We start from the raw sequence: 20,745 nt of genomic DNA, 5'->3' as shown, positions 1-20,745 counted from the left end.
CATCACTAGTACAGCACAAACTGAAATATTCACACCAGCTAGACACTGACCTTGACCAGGCCCATCCAATAACTGTTAAACAGATGAGGCCTCTAGTGGAAACCAAAGGAATATTCTGTGCCTATAGAATTAATCTTATCTCTCTAAAGAAGACAACAGTTGAAGAACAAATATGAGATTTGGAGACCGATAACTTTTTGATTTCCAAAAATATTTTTATACAAAATTTTACCCCGGCCATTTGCTTATATTTTGTAATTTGATAAAGGTATCGAAACATTACCCAGAATACCGTTTCACTGTATGTTATGTACATTTAATAAACTATTCATTGGGTTTTTACCAACTAGGTATTAAGGTAAACCGTTTTACACAATCATTTGCGACAAGTTATACTTAAACTCTAAATTTGTAGTGTTCACTGCTTAAAACATTTGAGCGTGAGTAAAATCATTTCTGGTTTATATGATGATACAATTATGTTTCTATCATCCACATTTTGAAACTCAAATGTTATTAACCCTGAGCCTTACATGAAAGACATTCAATCCAACTTTAAACCACCCCCCACTTTTCCCCAGAATACCCAACCCATCCTTCCTAACCAAACTGAGCGAGCAGGTCACTTTGTGTGATGCCAACAACCATATTTAGAGGAACAATTGCATTATAAAAGGAGACATGACACGTTTTCAATTGTGTCATCGTTATCTTTCTTTTCATGCGGTAAGTTGAGAAGAGCGATTCCTCCAAGAAATGAACTTTAACTTTAATTTTCTTTCTTTTGTGTGGAACTAGAGCTTTGAACTATCTGTCTCTGAAGAAGATAAGTGGAAGTAAGTTTTTAGTCCTACTTAAGCTCATGCTTATTTACTTGATAATTTTAAATCATTTACATAATTTGAAAACTGATCATGTCAAATAAAACTAATTTGTAATCCAACAGATCGGTGAAAGATGGGGGATTCCCAGATGGCAGAGTTTGGAGCAGCTGCTCCGTACCTCAGGAAGTCGGACATAGAGCGTCTGGAGGCCCAAACTCGCCCCTTTGACATGAAGAAAGAATGTTTTGTTCCTGATGCTGTAGAGGAGTATCTTAAAGCATCTATTGTCAGTCGAGATGGTGATAAAGTCACCTGTGAGACTTCAAAGGGAACGGTAAGTTTTAATAAGCTTCAGCAATTGTATTGTGAATAATCAAATGGATTTTTAATTAATGTTGTATGATATATGTACATACAGTGCCCTCCAATAGTATTGGGATAGTAATGACAAAATTGCTTTGTTGTGTAGCCAAGACAAAAGATGAATATAAAACAAAATGACAGAATATCATATTTTAGAATTAGCTATTTCAACACATACATTTTTCCAAAAAAAAAAAAAAAAAAGTTTTAAAGTTCATCCCATTATCTGATGTGAGAATACGTATTGGGACAGAAGAACCTAAGGCAGATTATTTAAGATGTTATTTAGTGAGTGAGTCTGTGACTTGTAGACATCACCAGACACTTGATCTTATGCTTTCAAATGCTTTTCTCCAGCCTTTAATGCAGCCAATTCCAACTGTTGATTGTTTTGGGGAGTTTCTGCCTTTCCTCTTCAGCTGGTGAAATTAATGTTCAATAAGATTTAAATCTGGAGATTCACTTTGGCAGTCTAAGACTTTCTATTTCTTAGCCCTGATAAACTCCTTGATGGATTGGCAGTCTGTTTTGGGTCATTGTCCTGAGGCAATATGAAGCACTTTCTGTGGCATTTTCTTGAATATTGACAGCCAAGATGGTTTTGTACCCTTCCAAATTAATTCTGCTACTGTCATCATACATCAAGTCATCATTAATTCCTTTTGTTCCTCTACACTTTTGCTTTACCATCATTTAGATAAAGGTTAATCTTTGTCTCATTGGACCATAAACTCCTTTGCGCTTTTTTGCAAACTCTAATCTTGCCATTATATTTTTGATGCTGGTCAAAGGATTGCATCTTGTTGGGTAGCCTCTGTAATTCTGTGTCCTGCGGACAGTAGATTTGTCAGAGCATCACCCCAGCTTTCTGCAACTTGTTGGTGATTTTTCAGACACGTATTTTAGGGTTAATTTTCAAAGCTTTTTATGATTTGTCTGTCATCAACTGCTGTTGTTTTTCTCAGCCAATAAGGTCCTATTTGGTTGCCGATGTCTCGTGAAACAACTGTTCCAATACTTATGCTCACATCAGATAGGAGATGAAACTCTTAACAGTGCTGATCTTCATAGTTGGTAAAACATCTATGAATCAACCAATAATAAAATGTGACATTCTGTAGTTTTGTCTTATATTCATCTTTTTTTTTTCATATTTACAGATTTCTTGAATCAACAGCAAACCAAATAATTTTGTCTTTTTACTGTCCCAATACTTATTGAGGGCACTGTACATATAAATATAAAGGGTTGATTTAGTTCGAAATAAGTAGTTGGTTAATTAAAGTTGGGGAAATGATATAATATACAATATATATAATATACAATAAATTATAAAAATAGATAATTTATAAAATACAGTGAAAAAACCACAATAATAATGTCACATTTTCTTAAATCGTCTTGAGTTAGTTTTTTATTGAAATTGCACAATCCAATGCATTATATGAAATTATTATTCTTTTAAGCTAGTATGGTTAAATCTGTCTGCTGTACATCATGAAAATGTACAGACACTATGGCACTATTTTCACTGTCAAAAAACTGATGTTCCTTTCCACAGACAGTAACTGTGAAGGAGGCTGATGTTCATCCTCAGAACCCGCCAAAGTTTGATAAAATTGAGGACATGGCGATGTTCACCTTTCTGCACGAGCCCGCTGTGCTGTTTAACCCCAAAGAGCGTTACGCAGCCTGGATGATCTACGTGAGCGAAGTCTTAAAACACTCACATTAACTTTATCACATATGAGCAGATCTAAACTTGCCGTGGATCTCTTACAGACCTACTCTGGGCTCTTCTGTGTCACTGTGAACCCCTACAAGTGGCTTCCAGTGTACAACCAGGAAGTCGTCATTGCCTACAGAGGAAAGAAGAGAAGTGAAGCTCCTCCTCACATCTTCTCCATCTCTGACAACGCCTACCAGTACATGCTGTCAGGTGCATCTACATGACAGTACAAAACCAGCACAGGCTATTTGTCAGAAACTAGAGAAAATCAATTAAATGTTCATGCATATACCATTTATAATTATAATTTTTGCTTTTACAGACAGAGAAAACCAGTCCATTCTTATCACGTAAGCCTTCGTGTTTTAATTAGAAAGATGTTTTGAGTTTATTTGTTACATTTTTATGAATAAATTCTTAATAGATTTCTAAGACTGGTTTATGTTGACAGTGGAGAATCTGGTGCTGGAAAGACTGTGAACACCAAGAGAGTCATTCAGTACTTCGCCAGCATTGCTGCTAGTCCTTCAAAGAAGGAGACCACCGAAAAGAAGGTAAATTGTGGAAATCTGAATTCAAAATGGAGTTGTTGTACTGCTATTTTGTATGATTCCCATTCATCATACACTAACATTTCAAATGTTGTGTTTTCTAAGGTACTCTGGAGGATCAAATCATCCAGTGTAATCCTGCTCTTGAGGCCTTTGGGAATGCCAAGACCATTAGAAATGACAACTCGTCTCGCTTTGTGAGTGGACAACATTTTTTAAGTTAAAAATTATTTTCATTGTTCCCACTGTATTTAAAGACAATATTCCTTTCGAACAGGGCAAGTTTATCAGGATCCACTTTGCTGCCAGTGGCAAGCTAGCATCTGCTGATATTGAGACTTGTAAGAAAGATCTTTGATTATTTACTGGTTTGTCTTTTATTACTCCTACTCTGTGATATGTGTGTATACCCACTTTAGGGACAAATCATATTTTAGGGACAAATTTGTGCCCAGAAATGAGCTATATAGGGCATCTGGGAATGTCTCCATTTGCCTGTCTAAATTTTATTTATTTATTTTTATTTTACCAGGATACTCCCATTAAGATGCAAAATCTCTTCCTCCAGGGAGTCCTGGCCAAAATGGCAGCACAAAAAGTTTCACAATAAAACGAGTTACAAACACAAAACTAACAACATTTAGCCCTGCACTCATGTGATAACAAATCAATATATATTTCAAGCATATACATGCACTTACTTATTAGGCCTGTCAAGCAATTAAAATGTTTTAATCTAATAACAGAATGTGGAGATTAATTTATCTAATTAATGGCAAATTAAACGCACATCAAATTTGGCTGTGAAATTACTTGTGGCCTATAAAAGAAGATAAATTGAGATTTTTTTTGTTCATATAATGGAAGTCAATCGTAACCAAAACAATCAGTTACCAACATTCTTCAAAATTCTTATTTTAGTTCTGCAAAAGAAAAAGTCATACAGGTTTGATTCGTATCGTATTTGACGGAAATAATAACAGAATTTACATTTTTAGGTTAACTACTCTTAAAAATAAAGGTGCTTCATGATGTTCCATATAGAACCTTAACATCTGAAGAACCTTTCTGTTTCACAAAAGATTCTTTGTGGCGAAAGGAGGTTCTTAAGATTATAAAAAGGCAAGAAAGAGATGGTTCTTTAACGTACCTTTTACTGAATGGTGATTGAACCTTTTAAGCACCTTTATTTTTAAAAGTGTATCCCTTTATTTATTAATATGGAAATATGATTTTTTTTATATTAAATTATGCTCTAAATGAAGCACTAAAACTGCTAGTAGGCAGTGGTGAATGGCTCAATGTCTTTGAGTCATTCATTCATTTGATTCATTCAAAAGTAAATGGCTCTCTTTATGAATGGGCCACTGAATCATTGGTTCACTCAATTTGTTAAAAAAGCTGATTCATTAAAAAACAACACACCACTGTGTGTTGCTCGCAGATGCACAAAAGTTCTTCTGTGGCTTTATAGGTAATGAACAAAAACAGACAATATTCTGTCTAAAATAAAATACAATATAAGATTAATTATTGAACTGTTGTATAAAATGAGTATTGCATTTGAATTTGTGCAATTCGGGAAAAACAGCACTGTTGTGATATTGTACTCGCTGCTCGTGTGATATTAATTTTTTGTCTTATATTTAATTCATATGATAGAGTTAAGCAATATCACATGAGCAGGGGCAATTTTGTGGGGACATGTAAGATGTATGATAATTTGTGAATTCTAAATTCTATGAACAGATCTTCTTGAGAAGTCTCGTGTGACTTTCCAGCTCAAGGCTGAGAGAGACTACCACATCTTCTACCAGATCCTGTCTCAGAAGAAACCAGAACTATTAGGTGGGCAAAACTGTGTTAAAACCAAACAGCTATAATTTTGTTCATTACATTTTTAAAATGTACTACAAAAATGTACTAAACATGATGTCTATTTTTTCTTCTCTCTCAGAGATGCTGCTGATCACAACAAACCCTTATGATTATGCTTTCATCTCTCAAGGAGAGACACAAGTGGCCTCTATTAATGATGCTGATGAGCTGATGGCAACAGATGTGTGTTATCTGAAATAACAATGAATTCCATTTAAATCTTGGCTTTATCTTTTTAAGATCAATTTTACTGACAATACTAGAATATGAGGCATCAATCATGCAATGATAAATCTGCTATAGGAAGCATTTGATGTGTTGGGCTTCACCCAAGAGGAGAAGAACAGCATCTACAAGCTGATTGGTGCTGTCATGCACTACGGAAACATGAGGTTCAAGCAGAAGCAACGAGAGGAACAGGCAGAGGCTGATGGGACTGAGGGTCAGTATTAGGAGAAAATGCTAACATGATGCATTGGTTGGATATTGGATTATAGAAGATTTATTAACATCAACCATTTTTATTATTCACAGATGCTGATAAAGCAGCTTATCTGATGGGCCTGAACTCTGCTGATCTCATCAAGGCTCTGTGCCACCCAAGAGTCAAAGTAGGAAATGAGTGGGTCACCAAGGGACAGAATGTCCAGCAGGTGGAGACTACTCTGTGATATCATTAACATACTGTTTAACAATGCAATAAGACTTAACCTTAATTTACTCTATGTATCCCACAAAAAGGTATACTATGCCATTGGTGCTCTGTCAAAGTCAGTGTACGAGAAGATGTTCCTCTGGATGGTTGTGAGAATCAACCAATCCCTGGACACCAAACAGCCTCGTCAGTATTTCATTGGTGTGCTGGACATTGCTGGATTTGAGATCTTTGATGTAAGATTACATCTACTGATTACTGTTATTTAACAACTTCAGTTTTTTGTTACTTTGCCATTGGGAGTATATCTGAATATTTATATAATATTAATATCCCACCTGCAGTTCAACACCTTTGAGCAGCTGTGCATCAACTTCACTAATGAGAAGTTGCAGCAGTTCTTCAACCACCACATGTTTGTGCTGGAGCAAGAGGAATACAAGAAGGAGGGCATTGAGTGGGAGTTCATTGACTTTGGCATGGACTTGCAGGCTTGTATTGATCTCATTGAAAAGGTAAGTTTTGAAATTTGAGAGATCACAGGAATTGGATTAACACTGCTCCACTAATTTGAAACTCCTCTCTCAATTGTTTGCTAGCCCATGGGTATCATGTCCATCCTTGAAGAGGAGTGCATGTTCCCTAAAGCCAGTGATGCGACATTCAAAGCTAAGCTTTATGACAACCATTTGGGGAAATCCAACAATTTCCAGAAGCCCAGGATTGTCAAGGGTAAACCAGAGGCCCATTTCTCCCTGATTCATTACGCTGGCACTGTGGACTACAACATCAATAACTGGCTGGTGAAGAACAAGGACCCTCTCAATTAAACGGTTGTTGGCCTTTATCAGAAATCCACCATGAAACTGCTGTCTAACCTGTTTGCTAATTATGCTGGTGCTGATTCAGGTTTGTTTTGTTGCTTCCAAAGGGAGAAAAAGTCAAGAAAAATAAGGATTTAATGTGAGGTTAATTAAAAAAACAAAATCTTTTTTTCTAAACAGTCACGGAGGGTGGCGGAGGAGGTGGCAAAGGAAAGGAGAAGAAGAAAAAGGGCTCTTCTTTCCAGACAGTATCTGCCCTTCACAGGGTAACATATAGAGTGCCTTTTATACAGAGTCATAATGAAACTAATCTTTTAGCATGACTTGGTTTCTTAATATCTTAAAACAAGGACTACAACCTAAATATATATGGGATGAGTGATGGATAACATCTATCCACAGGAGAACCTGAACAAGCTGATGACCAACTTGAGGTCAACTCACCCTCACTTTGTGCGCCGCATCATCCCCAATGAGACTAAGACTCCTGGGGCGATGGAGAATCCTCTGGTCATGCACCAGCTGCGCTGTAACGGTGTGCTGGAGGGAATCAGAATCTGCAGAAAGGGATTCCCCAACAGGATCCTGTATGGAGATTTCAAGCAGAGGTACATTCACTTATGAATACAAGACATCTAAGTTAGAGGGTGGACACATTTCTACACAATTAATAGATAATATTTTTTTCAGAATTCCTCATTAAATATTGTTTCTTAATCAGTTTACCACAAATACAAAATATTATACAATTACAGATATCGTATACTGAACCCTGCTGCCATCCCAGAGGGTCAATTCATAGACAGCAGGAAAGGAGCTGAGAAGTTATTGGGATCTTTGGATATTGACCATAACCAGTACAAGTTTGGACATACAAAGGTACCCTAATAAAATGTCTTATTCAGTTTATGTTAAAACGTAAATTACAAAATCATAGTAGAATTAAGCAATTTGACATTGCCATGCATAGAATGATTACTTTCATAATGTAAGGCTAAATAAACTGACACTCTTTTTATTCTAAAAGGTGTTCTTCAAGGCTGGTCTTCTAGGTGCTCTTGAAGAGATGCGAGATGACCGTCTTGCTCTCATCATCACAAATATTCAGGCTAGAGCTCGTGGTCTTCTCTCAAGAATCGAGTTCCAGAAGATTGTTGAGCGCAGGTACAGCTTCAGGCTATTCATTTACAGAAGAAAGCCACTTGTAAACTTAATGTGAAATAAATGATAACGTTTGTGTCACATTGCAGAGACAAGGCGTCTCTGCAATGTGACACAAACGTTATCATTTATTGTGATCTACTTGTGATCCAGTGGAACGTACGTGCCTTCATGGGTGTCAAGAATTGGCCCTGGATGAAGCTGTACTTCAAGATCAAACCGCTGCTGAGATCAGCTGAAGCAGAGAAAGAAATGGCCAACATGAAGGAAGAATTCCTGAAGTTGAAGGAGGCTTACGCCAAATCTGAAGCCCGCAGAAAGGAGCTTGAAGAAAAGATGGTTTCTCTTCTCCAAGAGAATGAACAACCTACAACTTCAAGTTCAAGCTGTGAGTTTAAAAGATTTTGATGAGTTTGTGATTGTGTTAATATTAATGACTAATGGTTTTTAAAGATATGAAGATAAAATTATTAGTTTTTTTAAAATCTCTGAATAAACAGGAGCAAGAAAATCTTTGCGATGCTGAGGAGAGATGCGAGGGTCTAAAAACAAGATCCAGCTTGAAGCTAAAGTCAAAGAGCTGACTGAGAGGGTGGAAGATGAAGAAGAAATGAATGCTGAGTTGACAGCCAAGAAACGGAAGCTGGAGGATGAATGTTCTGAGCTCAAGAAGGACATTGATGACCTTGAGCTCACTCTGGCCAAAGTGGAGAAAGAGAAACATGCAACTGAGAACAAGGTCAGTTTTCAACTCTGAACATGTTAGAGATACAAGAGTGGTGTGTTAAGAGTTCCTTGATACAATGACATAATTCTACAGGTCAAAAACCTGACAGAAGAGATGGCAGCTTTGGATGAGATCATCGCTAAGCTGACCAAGGAGAAGAAAGCTCTGCAGGAGGTCCATCAGCAAACGCTGGATGACCTCCAGAGTGAGGAAGACAAAGTCAACACACTCACTAAAGCCAAAGCCAAGCTGGAGAAACAAGTGGATGATGTGAGTAGTTAATTGACATTTCCGATGTAAATGACCTATGAATTATTTGCTAAATTAAATACTATGTTATCGTTGTTCCAGCTTGAAGGTTCCCTGGAACAGGAAAAGAAACTTCGTATGGATCTGGAGAGGGCTAAGAGAAAGCTTGAGGGAGACTTAAAGTTGACCCAAGAGAGTTTGATGGACCTTGAAAATGACAAACAGCAACTGGAAGAAAGGATTAAAAAGTGTGTTTTCCAAAGTATTCAATATATATATATTTTTTTTCTTCATAATACTAATCACATTCTGATATTAATGTAGTTAATGTTTTTCAACACAGGAAGGATTTTGAGATCAGCCAACTTTTAGAATTATGCTTTAAGTTTCTTCAATTTGATTATATATATATATGTGCAGGCAAACTTGGAGAAAATGTGCAGGACCTTTGAAGACCAGATGTCAGAATACAGAACAAAATATGAAGAAGGACAACGCAGAATCAATGACTTTACCATGCTAAAAGCTAAGCTACAAACTGAGAATGGTATTTACTTTAAGATATTATTTTATCATGTATTGTTAGATAAATACCCCAAATCACGCACACTTTCTAGGGGAGCTTTCTAGACAGCTGGAAGAAAAGGATTCCTTGGTCTCACAGCTAACAAGAGGCAAGCAGTCCTACACCCAGCAGATTGAGGACCTTAAGAGACAACTAGAAGAGGAAGTCAAGGTATATTTTATTTTTAAATATTTATTACTAACTTGTCCATTGCATTTTTATGCACAGTTAACAGGATATTTTCAACCCTCATAGGCTAAGAATGCCCTGGCCCATGCAGTTCAATCTGCTCGTCATGACTCTGATCTGCTGAGGGAGCAGTTTGAGGAGGAGCAGGAAGCTAAAGCTGAGCTGCAGCGGAGTCTGTCAAAGGCAAACTCTGAGGTGGCTCAGTGGAGAACCAAGTATGAAACTGATGCCATCCAGAGGACTGAGGAGCTGGAGGATGCAAGGTATGAAATAGGAAACACCTACAAACCTAAATTACTAAAATTACTGTAAAGTAATGATTCCCTGGAATATTTTTAGAAAGAAGCTGGCTCAGCGTCTGCAAGATGCAGAAGAAGCTGTGGAAGCCGTCAATGCTAAATGCTCCTCACTGGAGAAGACCAAACACAGGCTGCAGAATGAGATTGAAGATCTCATGGTGGATGTGGAGAGATCCAATGCTGCTGCTGCTGCTCTGGACAAGAAGCAAAGAAACTTTGACAAGGTGAATTAAACACACTTACTCTGTGGATAAATAATCTTTCAGTATTCATCAAGCTCCTATGGTAGCTAATCAAATAATCTATTGAACAAGGTCCTGGCTGAATGGAAGCAGAAATATGAGGAGTCGCAGAGTGAGCTGGAAAGCTCCCAGAAGGAGGCCAGATCTCTGAGCACTGAACTTTTCAAACTGAAGAACTCTTACGAGGAGTCGCTGGATCATCTGGAGACCATAAAGAGAGAAAACAAGAACCTCCAAGGTAGAGGTCTGCAATCCAGTCATGTCCCAAATGGACTGAGTCCATTCGGGCCGGGCTTGGGCAATTTTTTTTTTTTTTTTACAGATCAGGCTTGGGTCGGACTCGAGCTCATTGATCTTCTCTCCTTTATTTTGCCCATATACACACAGAACACACATAGGCTATTTGTATGAAATATTGTTATATTATAAATGTTATACATAACCTATGCAATAAGCAACGCATATACGCACGCATTAGCATACAAGTGACAGCTGACCATGCAGAGCATCAGAGAGAAGTTGGAGCATGGGTAGTTACTAAAAGCTCCAATACTTCAAGAAAAGCTGCATTTCTGAAGAGTTTTGATTTGATTACCATGGCAAACAGTGAGTCAATTGATCATGTGCGGTGCAGACATATCTGCAAACATATCCTATGACAGCAAAAAATGCATGCAAAAGGCTACAACATGCCGCAAAGCCCTAGCAAAAGTAATTGGGGGGGGGGGGGGTAGTAAGGAGATGTTTGAAATATTTATTAATAAATTTGTGTTTTCTGAGTCCGTGTCGCAAAGATGAAGATGACGATCCTGACCCGCCATCTCCTCATTGGATGCACCTTTAGAGAGAAATGCATAACAGTATATATGGATTATAGAAAATCTGTAAAAAGTTTTCATTTTTGATTTGAATCATTTAGATTAAAAGTAGTAATTTAAAGCTTTCTATAGATAGATATATTTAGCAAGTCTGTGAGGCAAGTATTCGCTGAGTTTCGGTCCTTCATTGTGAAGTGCTCCTAGACGAAATTGAAGAAAGCGCATCCTGTAGGCCAATGTATCCTTTATTTTATAAAAGCACAACATTTTGTTGATATAGTTAGTGCACACAAATAAAAGTAGACCCTTTACAGTTCTGAGTGATGTATTACTCTTGCCTTTATGAGGCAAAAATGTCCTCCATGTCCTGTAAAGCGCTCTTTAGCTCTCTGCACAAACAATTATATATGCGTCTAATGGTGCACATTCATACAAGTTAAACATTTAAACTAACATTGTGATATGCTTGAACTATCTATAGATTTTATTCTGGTCGTTATGATCTCAGAAGGCTAAATTGACCAAACATAGGCTATGATCAACTCACTGTCTGCCTCTGGCCGCTTGGTCGTTACTTTAAAAAATAAAAACTTACATTTAACGAACAAATAATAAAAAAACTAAACTAAATATATTCACTTTGACATTACATACAAAACTGAAGTATTTTAGCTGAAACAGTAGTATAAGCTGATTTGGGGGGGGGGGGGGGGGGGGGAGAAGGCGGGCTCGGGTCAGACTCGGACAATGCCCGGGCTAGGGCCTGAGCGTCTATATTTGAGGCCCGTGCAGGGCTCTACTCCAAGGTGCCCTTGATTTATTCAGTCATCTGAGCATTCACATAAATATCACAGCATTTTAATATTTCTTTTGACATTGTATGCATTAACCTACATTACTTTTCCTTATAAACAGAGGAGATCGCTGATCTCACTGAACAAATTGGTTAGAGTGGAAAGAACATTCATGAACTAGAGAAAGTTCACAAACAACTGGAGCAGGAGAAAGCTGAAATTCAAGCAGCTCTGGAGGAGGCTGAAGTACATATATATATACATATATATATATATATATATATATATATATATATATATGTGTGTGTGTGTGTTTGAACATGCTTTTTAATAACCATGTTAATTGATTTTTAGGGCTCACTTGAGCATGAAGAAGGCAAGATACTTAGAGCTCAGCTGGAGTTCAATCAAGTAAAGCCTGATATTGAACGTAAACTGACTGAGAAAGATGAAGAGATGGAGCAGTCCAAGAGGAACCAGCAGAGAATGGTTGATACTCTGCAGAGCTCACTGGAATCAGAGACTCGCAGCAGGAATGAAGCTCTCAGACTGAAGAAGAAGATGGAGGGAGACCTCAATGAGATGGAGATTCAGCTCAGCCAGGCTAACAGACAGGCATCAGAAGCCCAGAAGCAACTCAAGGGTCTTCATGGACATCTCAAGGTATGATGAATCTTCAACTCAGATTTTAAGACTCTTCAGTGAAATCCAATGTTTTTCGGCCTATTCATTTATAAAACTTCTGCTTCACAGGATGCCCAAATGCAGCTGGATGATGCTCTGCGTGGTAATGATGATCTCAAAGAGAACATCGCCATCGTGGAGAGACGCAACAATCTGCTGCAGGCTGAACTGGATGAGCTGAGATCTCTGGTGGAACAGACTGAGAGAGGAAGGAAACTGGCTGAGCAGGAACTGCTGGACGTCAGTGAGAGAGTCCAGCTCCTGCATTCTCAGGTATGACACCTCTGTACTAGATAAACACAAGTAAAACCCTCACAATATCATCTAGACACTATATGAATGTGAATATTGTCTACGTCTAGAACACCAGCCTGCTGAATCAGAAGAAGAAGCTGGAGGGAGATAATACTCAGCTTCAGACTGAGGTTGAGGAGGCAGTGCAGGAGTGCAGGAATGCTGAGGAAAAAGCCAAGAAGGCTATCACTGATGCTGCCATGATGGCAGAAGAGCTGAAGAAGGAGCAGGACACCAGCGCTCATCTGGAGCGCATGAAGAAGAATATGGAGCAGACCATCAAGGACCTGCAGCACCGTCTGGATGAAGCTGAGCAGATCGCCATGAAGGGAGGCAAGAAGCAGGTCCAGAAACTGGAAGCCAGGGTTAGTTTATCTCCGTTATAAACTCCGTTCTTAATGGTAGAATTTCTATTAAATTTTTTAAAGATGAATATTGTTTTTTTTTTTTATATATATATATATATTTGGATTCAGAGTTGGTGAATTTAAAATAAATTTTAGTTTGGTTAGGTGAGAGAGCTGGAAAATGAGGTGGAGCTGGAACAGAGAAAGGCGAGCGAGTCTGTGAAAGGAGTCCGTAAATATGAGAGACGCATCAAGGAGCTCACCTACCAGGTCACTTACTCTGAAATAATGTATTTTTATTCATGCAAATATGTTATAAAACATCACAAATTGTGATTAAGTAAATTTATGTCTTATGACTAAAAATTCAGACTGAGGAAGACCGTAAGAATCTGGCACGTCTTCAGGATCTGGTGGACAAACTCCAGCTGAAGGTCAAGTCCTACAAGAGAGCTGCTGAGGAAGCGGTATGTTTAAACTAATTTCAGTAAAACTGCATGCATTTCACAAAAAGTAAAGCTCATGCTCATGTTTTAATAAATCGGCATGTCAGAAGAGTTTACTAAATTTAACTTTGGTTGCACAAAATATCTTAATTTAAAAAGACATCATACAAAATTTTCTTTCTAAGCCACATTTATCTTCACCTTTTACTTCAGAAGCTTACATACAGCATGAGTATGATTGCCATGATTTTCTGTTTGGGGGTTGAATCAATTTGAATGGTAATAAAATGAAAATAAAACTGGCTTAATTGCTTGGTAAAGGATTGCTTAAAAATACCTCATTGTGTTTTTCAGGAGGAACAGGCCAATTCTAATCTGACCAAGTTCCGTAAGCTTCAGCATGAGCTGGATGAAGCAGAGGAGAGGGCTGATATTGCTGAGTCTCAGGTCAACAAGATGAGAGCTAAGAGCCGTGACACTGGATCTAAGGTGAGCTTGAATCAGTATACAAATGTTAAATGACTTGATAGATGTTATGAATGCTATAATTGAAAGTATACTTTACAGCAAGCTAAATTTTAATGCAATCATCTGTGTTAAATGTTTTAATAACTTTCCAACAGAAGATGATATGTTTACACAAAAGCCTTGTTAAGCAGAGCTAGTAGCAACTCCTTTGAAAAACCTGTTAGAGCAATGATATTTTGCAAGGAAATATGGAAAATGTATAACTATTTTTTAATAAGACAAATTAACCTTACATCTTTGTCTTTTTTCTTCTTTGAACAGAAAGGACATGATGAGGAATGAAGCTCTCCCGTCTCTCAAAATCTGGTGTGTCTCTTTGAATCCATTAGTCTCCAGATCAATAGAATAAAGAAATGTGCAAATTGAATTTCTGCCATATTGTGTGTTTTTTTTCTTTCTCATCATCACAAGAGTTATAAACTATGTGTGTTTTACAGAACTGAAAAGTGAATTCAAATAGTCCAAATACTTGCTAAAACCTTTTTGATCAGGTATCAGCTGGCTATAAAAAAAAAATTGGCATTGTGTTAAGAGTTGTTAGGTACCCCGTTTCACACAGTTATGAGTATTAATGTGCAAGTAAAAATGTCTGCAATGAAATGCACATCATCATCAGCAGTCAGTCTCCCAAAACGTGAAGTAACATTAACTCAAAGGTTATTAAAAATCATCAGGCCCTTAACACACAGTACATGTAAAAAGTTATAAGTAATATAAAATTTGTAGATAACAAATTATACAGTTGACTTACCTTTTCCAATGGTCCCAAAGAAACAAAAACAAGCAAAAAAGATTTCAGAAGAGTGAACTGTCCAGCACAGATCTACTCAATGTGTAGGAGGGATGTGACAAGTGCCTGTTGTTGCTCAAGGTGATACAGTGCCTGCATCAGATGTGTTGAATAAAGGAGGAGTCAGGGAAGGGAGGGGGGTTACTCAACACTTGAGAGGATGAAGAAAGTGGAAATTTTATCACTTGTCACTTGTGCTATATTAAGAGCTTGACAAAGCTTAACACATCCTATATATGAGTTGAGCCTCTGACGCACATACTGTACTGTTAAACATATTTAGGCAGTAAAGAAGTTTTAAGAATGTTAAGACATGAACATAGAATTAACTGGAGCAAATTTGTGCATTAACGTTGTTGAATGTGAGGTATCCTAAGCTTTTTAAAAGATCAAGGTAGTTAACCCTTGTGCGTCAATTTAAAAAAGTTACACATAGGTTCATAGAGGACAAAAATGTCCATGTCTAAACAATTCGAAGCTTGGGAGTACAGACTAAAGTTTGGTCACATTTTAAAGAAAACTTGACAGATTATTATTGAAGTTAAAAAAGTTGTAAAAACAAAAAAAAAGTACTAAAAAACTTTATATAAAATATATATTTTATAGAACATTTTGAAACCAAAGATTGATAGAAAAATCAAAGAAAAAAATAAAAAAGAAGTTGTGTTCCGAATTTGAGGTTGATATCTAAAAAAAAAAGTGTTTTGGTGCAGTACCAAACTTTAGAGTATAATTCTCTCTCTCGAACATTACATGTCCGCACACACAAACATACAAAGATGTTATTTAGGACACACATACAAACCCACTCTGACATCCATACCAAGATACTTACACACTTACATAGCTGACTCTATAATATGCATAAGCAGAAAACAGGAATCAACAGAGTATTTGCTTTATATGCCAAACTTGAAAAAATGGAACCATCTAGTACAAAAAAAAAATCTATATATATAGTAAGAATTCTAAAGCCTTGACAACATAATGAAAGCCTATTAACAATTCTTGCATAATTTTATAGTTAAATGGTGCTGGGATTAAAATCCACAATTTGAATGGGTTTCAATGGGGACATTTTCATCCTCAAGGTCCTGAGAGGAACTATTTTTTTGTACGTAGTGTAAAATAGATTCATTAAAGGAAATGACGGACAAATATAAAAACTCCAATAGAAATACACACCTGTGCCAAAAGTTATGCAGTTGGCATTGACACAAATTGGCAAAATTATCTATATGACAAATCTGAAAAAAAATAAAAAAGGCCATAAGGTCGCACAAGGGGAAAACCATATGTTAAGTACAGCATTGAAGAGGCATTGTTCTCCCTCAAGGTCATGTAACTTAAGTAGTAAGAGTTCTTGCCAATAATGGACATCTGCAGATGAGACATGTCCTACATACTATGTCTCAAAGCATGATAACACCCTTCCATCACAGGAATTTAACAGGTTATCTTTGTCCTCAAGGCTAAAGTAAAGGAAACAATGCCGTGTAAACAAGACAACTTGAAGGGTATGGCCCCTCGGTCGGCTCTCTGAGGGACACTGACAGCCATCAACCACGCTATGCAAACCAGGTCTCTGAAACATATGGGGGCTATCAGTCAATTTTTCATCATGGGCACATGATGTAGCAGATGCACAATGTATTTAGACCTATACTGGTTAATGTTAATACTTAAAATATCAGCTGCACACTGAACTCATGAGCTTGGTTCTATGGATGCTCCAGTCTATCATGATAATGTTCTGATGATCACGACAATCACAGTGTACAGCTACAGCCACCAGAGGGACTCATTTGGTGATCTATTATACTGAACTGTTAAGAAACCTACAATGGTTTCAAAAAGTTAGACCACTACAAGAGTTTATATTCTTCATTTGTTTTGGTTTTAAATACAAGGGGTGTTATCAGCATAACAATTGTGAATAAAGTTCAGAATTTCTTTGCAGCAGTATTTGAAGTGATTAAACAAAACTTAATGACACTGTTATCCAAAATGATTATCTTGTGCTTCAATTAACACCAAATCTATATACACACACTAAGGAGTCACCTGATCAATGGCACATTTACTGTTGTGACCAAGAAGCAATCTGAAACATTCAGTTTTGTTTCAACTGAATGTGTTACATGTTGAAAATAAAATATTTTTAATCTCTGATTTTCAAATGTAATCTCAGACAAGTATTGTTTTTCTATCACTGAGAAACTATTAAAGTTTTTATTAATCTTCTGAATTATTATTTTGACATTTTCTGCTTTCAATTAGTTTTAATTATTTCTGTTTTTGTCTATATATTTTGTGTTTAGTTTTATTTCAGTTTTAGCTTTAGTAACTTAAGTACATTAAACTAAATGAAAAAAAGTAATGTTGTCTTGAAAACTAGTTGAAATTTAATATTTTATTTAGTTATTTTTTATTTTATTTATGGTTTTAGTTCACAATAATAACCCTGTTTTGAACCCCACTTTATACAGTTTCTCACTGAAACTATAATTAAACTCATCTCTTAGCTCATTTAGAGATCAAATGTTGCATTTATTGAATGTGATGCAGTTCATGGTTTAATAATTACACATAGTATTGCTGTTAATGTTTAATAACATTATAAGTAGCAAAACTAGCTGCATGGTATGAAGCACTAGAAGACACAAAGTCGAGACACAATATATTCCTATGTTGCTCAACAGATGCAGGACCATTCTATTCCCCTGACAAAAGGAAGCTCAGATTACAGAATTCATTAGCCATAAGGTGCCACCGTTTCTTCCATTCTTACTCCTGAGTGCTGATAAAACAGGGTGAGCAGACAGCTGAGAATGAGGCACTGTATACGACGAGGGGCCTAGAATAGATTGCCCAAGTGTTAAGACTAAGTAAGGTGCTTGTTGAGAGGGTGCAGAATAACTGAAAGACGAGAGGTCAAGGCAGGCGCGAAACCACACAAAAGGTCTTGATTGATAGCTCACGCGGCTCCTCTACAAATCAATGCTGTACATTAAGGCTGTTTAGAACAGAGGCTAGTTTGACCTGCTCATCATGTTCTTTCTGTTAAGATGGAATAATTATAACAAACAAGCACCTCTATATTATAGTACCTGCACGACTGCTGTAATGTTTTCAGAATATAATCACTATTCTAAACACACAAATTGCTTTTTGCACCTTACAGAATCCTTTTTTAATGCATTTGTTTTGGGAATCTTTCTCAAATTGGAAGATACTCCAGGAACCAATGGATGAACATAAATTAAGCTGTTGTTATTTGAATGACTGCACACATAATATAATATAGCACACATTTATATAGGTTAGGGCCGGGCGATTTTGCAAAAAAATTAAATTGCGATTTTTTCAGAATGTTTGACCGATTTTCGATTTTTTCAATTTTTAACTATTCAACTTGAAAATGTAACTACAACATATTTCAGTTTACCCTCTAGTTAAAGAAAAATATATTCCAAATGCAGCACAAATTAAAATAGTTAAACAAATCACTAGCTAAACATCTTTGCAGAAAAGATGCAAAAAATACAACTACATATTGCAGAAACTTGTCTTATACAAATATGTTTTCAGAAATTATTTTAGAAAATCTCAAAAGTCAAGGTAATAAAAAATTCTTAAGGTTTTAAAACCGTAGACTTTTAGCAAATGTTCTTTAAAAACAACTTTTAGCCTGTCACCATGATGCAAACATTAAATATAAGACATCGATTACAGTAGTAGTTCTTTACAGGTTTTTTATTTGATTGCACTGCTTTTCTATTGTTTTTTTTTTGTTTGACTGTTGCACTCGTGTCTCGTGCACGAAACATCATTCTAAAAACAATGTGCCCAAGTTAAAAGAAGTTCACTCCCATCTTCTTGGCGTCTAATTTTAACGTTTGGTAATATTTCTGTTCAAAAACTCTTAATTGTAAAAAATAAAATCGTGGCAAAATAATACATTCGAATTAATCTATAAAATCATGGAAAGTTTAAACTAGCATTGTGATATGCTTTCTAAAGTATTTTGTATGTAGATTTTATTTTCAAGTGGTGATGATTTGAGAAGACTAAATTGACCGAACATTGGCTAACTCAATGTCTGCCGCTGGCCATTGGGCATTAGGCGACGTTAAAAACAAAAACTTGAATTTAACAAACAAAAATCTTACGAACCTATTTCTAAATTAACATAATAAAGAAACAAAGGTAAATATAACAACTTTGCCATTAAAAATGAACGGAACTATTTTAATTACTATAACAAGTAGCTGTGTAATGGGGAAAATAGAAAGAGAAAAAAAGACACGGGGGTTTAGTTGGACTTGGGCCGGTAATTCTGATAAGCTGTTGGACAAGGGCCTATGTTTGAGGCCCATTCAGGGTTCTTCTAAGCTTGTCTGGTACCAAACTCAATTTGGTAATCACACGCCAGCTTTATACGTGTTCCCTTTGGACATGACTGAGAGCACAGGAAACTGCCTCATGGAGTGTACCAGTACCAAATGGCTTAAAAAGATGTGCAAGTAAATGATACATTTTTGTGACGATGCAACAATGACCCGATTAGGCAAATTACAATTCTGTCAGCTGTTCTGAAACATGAGCAAAAGTCTTGTATTGCTTCGTGCAGAAGCTCTTTAGTGCAGGCGAGATCCGCCGAAGTGAAGCCGTTTTAAGAGAAGTCGAAGAGAGAAGACGCAGTACAACTGAATCACTTACGCTCTTTTCAATTGACTGATTTGATCTGATAATCTGATTTATTTGCTCACGTAACCTACATTCTATAGGCTATTGAATAAATCTGTGAATACCTATCAGTTGACTGTCAAAAGCTGCGGGAATTAATACAACTTTACGATATATCCTATGCGCAATCCATCACCAAAATTAAAGACCTGATAAAAACAATTTTATTATACAGAGATTTGTGAAATAGATTTCCATGACCTTTCCAAAATTTTCTGGGTTTATTTATTTTTCCAAATTTAAAAAATCTGTTTTAAAATTCCATGACATTTCCAGGTTCTCCGTGACCGTACGAACCCTGAAACATGAAGAAGCAAGGGAGCTGCAGCTGTCTCTGCATTAGGCGAGAACAAAAGGTCGCAAATATCCATTGTTGCCATAACAGCTGTCTACTGACAATTTTACTGTTCCGTGTCAGCCATCTTGCTTGTGAGGCATTGTTACCTTGTCTTTATCCTTGAGCACAAAGATAAACCTGTGAAATTCCTAGTGCATGCCTTTCTCTCTTTGAGGACAGAAAATGATACACAGTTCTAGAAAAGCATCCTAGCGCAGCTGAAGCATCTCATGTATATGACAAGAAATATTTGCACAATCCATGTGAGACAAAACATTGTATAGCCAGCAGACAATTTGTTGGTGTAATCTGCTTCGTATGATTATAATTTGATTTAAAAAAGATTGTGTGAAGCAGGTTTATCTGTGATGCATGTTCTGTCCATAACAAACAAACAAAAACAGATATGTTGTAAACTTTATAATGTGTGATATCTAACATTTAATTATAATGTGATATCTAACACAAAATAACACAAATATAAATAAGATAACAACACAAAATAAAGTAACGCATATGGGACAAAAATAGCACCATTGTGATTTAGATCCTTTCTAATCTATCATGCTACACACCACAGGCTAAACTACTGGGACTGACTGACACAAAGATTTTTTCAGGCTACCAAAAACAGCCACACACACGAGTGACCGGGACCAAATACAGAGAGAGTAAACGTCACAGTCATTGTGCCTCCGCTGA

General features: G+C 36.6%; 1 pseudogene; it reads left to right on the top strand.

Annotated features, from left to right (window-relative positions):
- The first annotated feature begins 923 nt into the window (after positions 1–923).
- LOC132115835 (myosin-7-like) lies at positions 924–14,534 on the top strand (annotated as a pseudogene).
- The last annotated feature ends 6,211 nt before the right edge of the window (positions 14,535–20,745 follow it).

The sequence above is a fragment of the Carassius carassius genome, chromosome 35, assembly GCF_963082965.1.
Source record: "Carassius carassius chromosome 35, fCarCar2.1, whole genome shotgun sequence".
NCBI classification, from domain to species: domain Eukaryota; kingdom Metazoa; phylum Chordata; class Actinopteri; order Cypriniformes; family Cyprinidae; genus Carassius; species Carassius carassius.
This window is presented reverse-complemented; position numbering and strand designations above follow the sequence as displayed.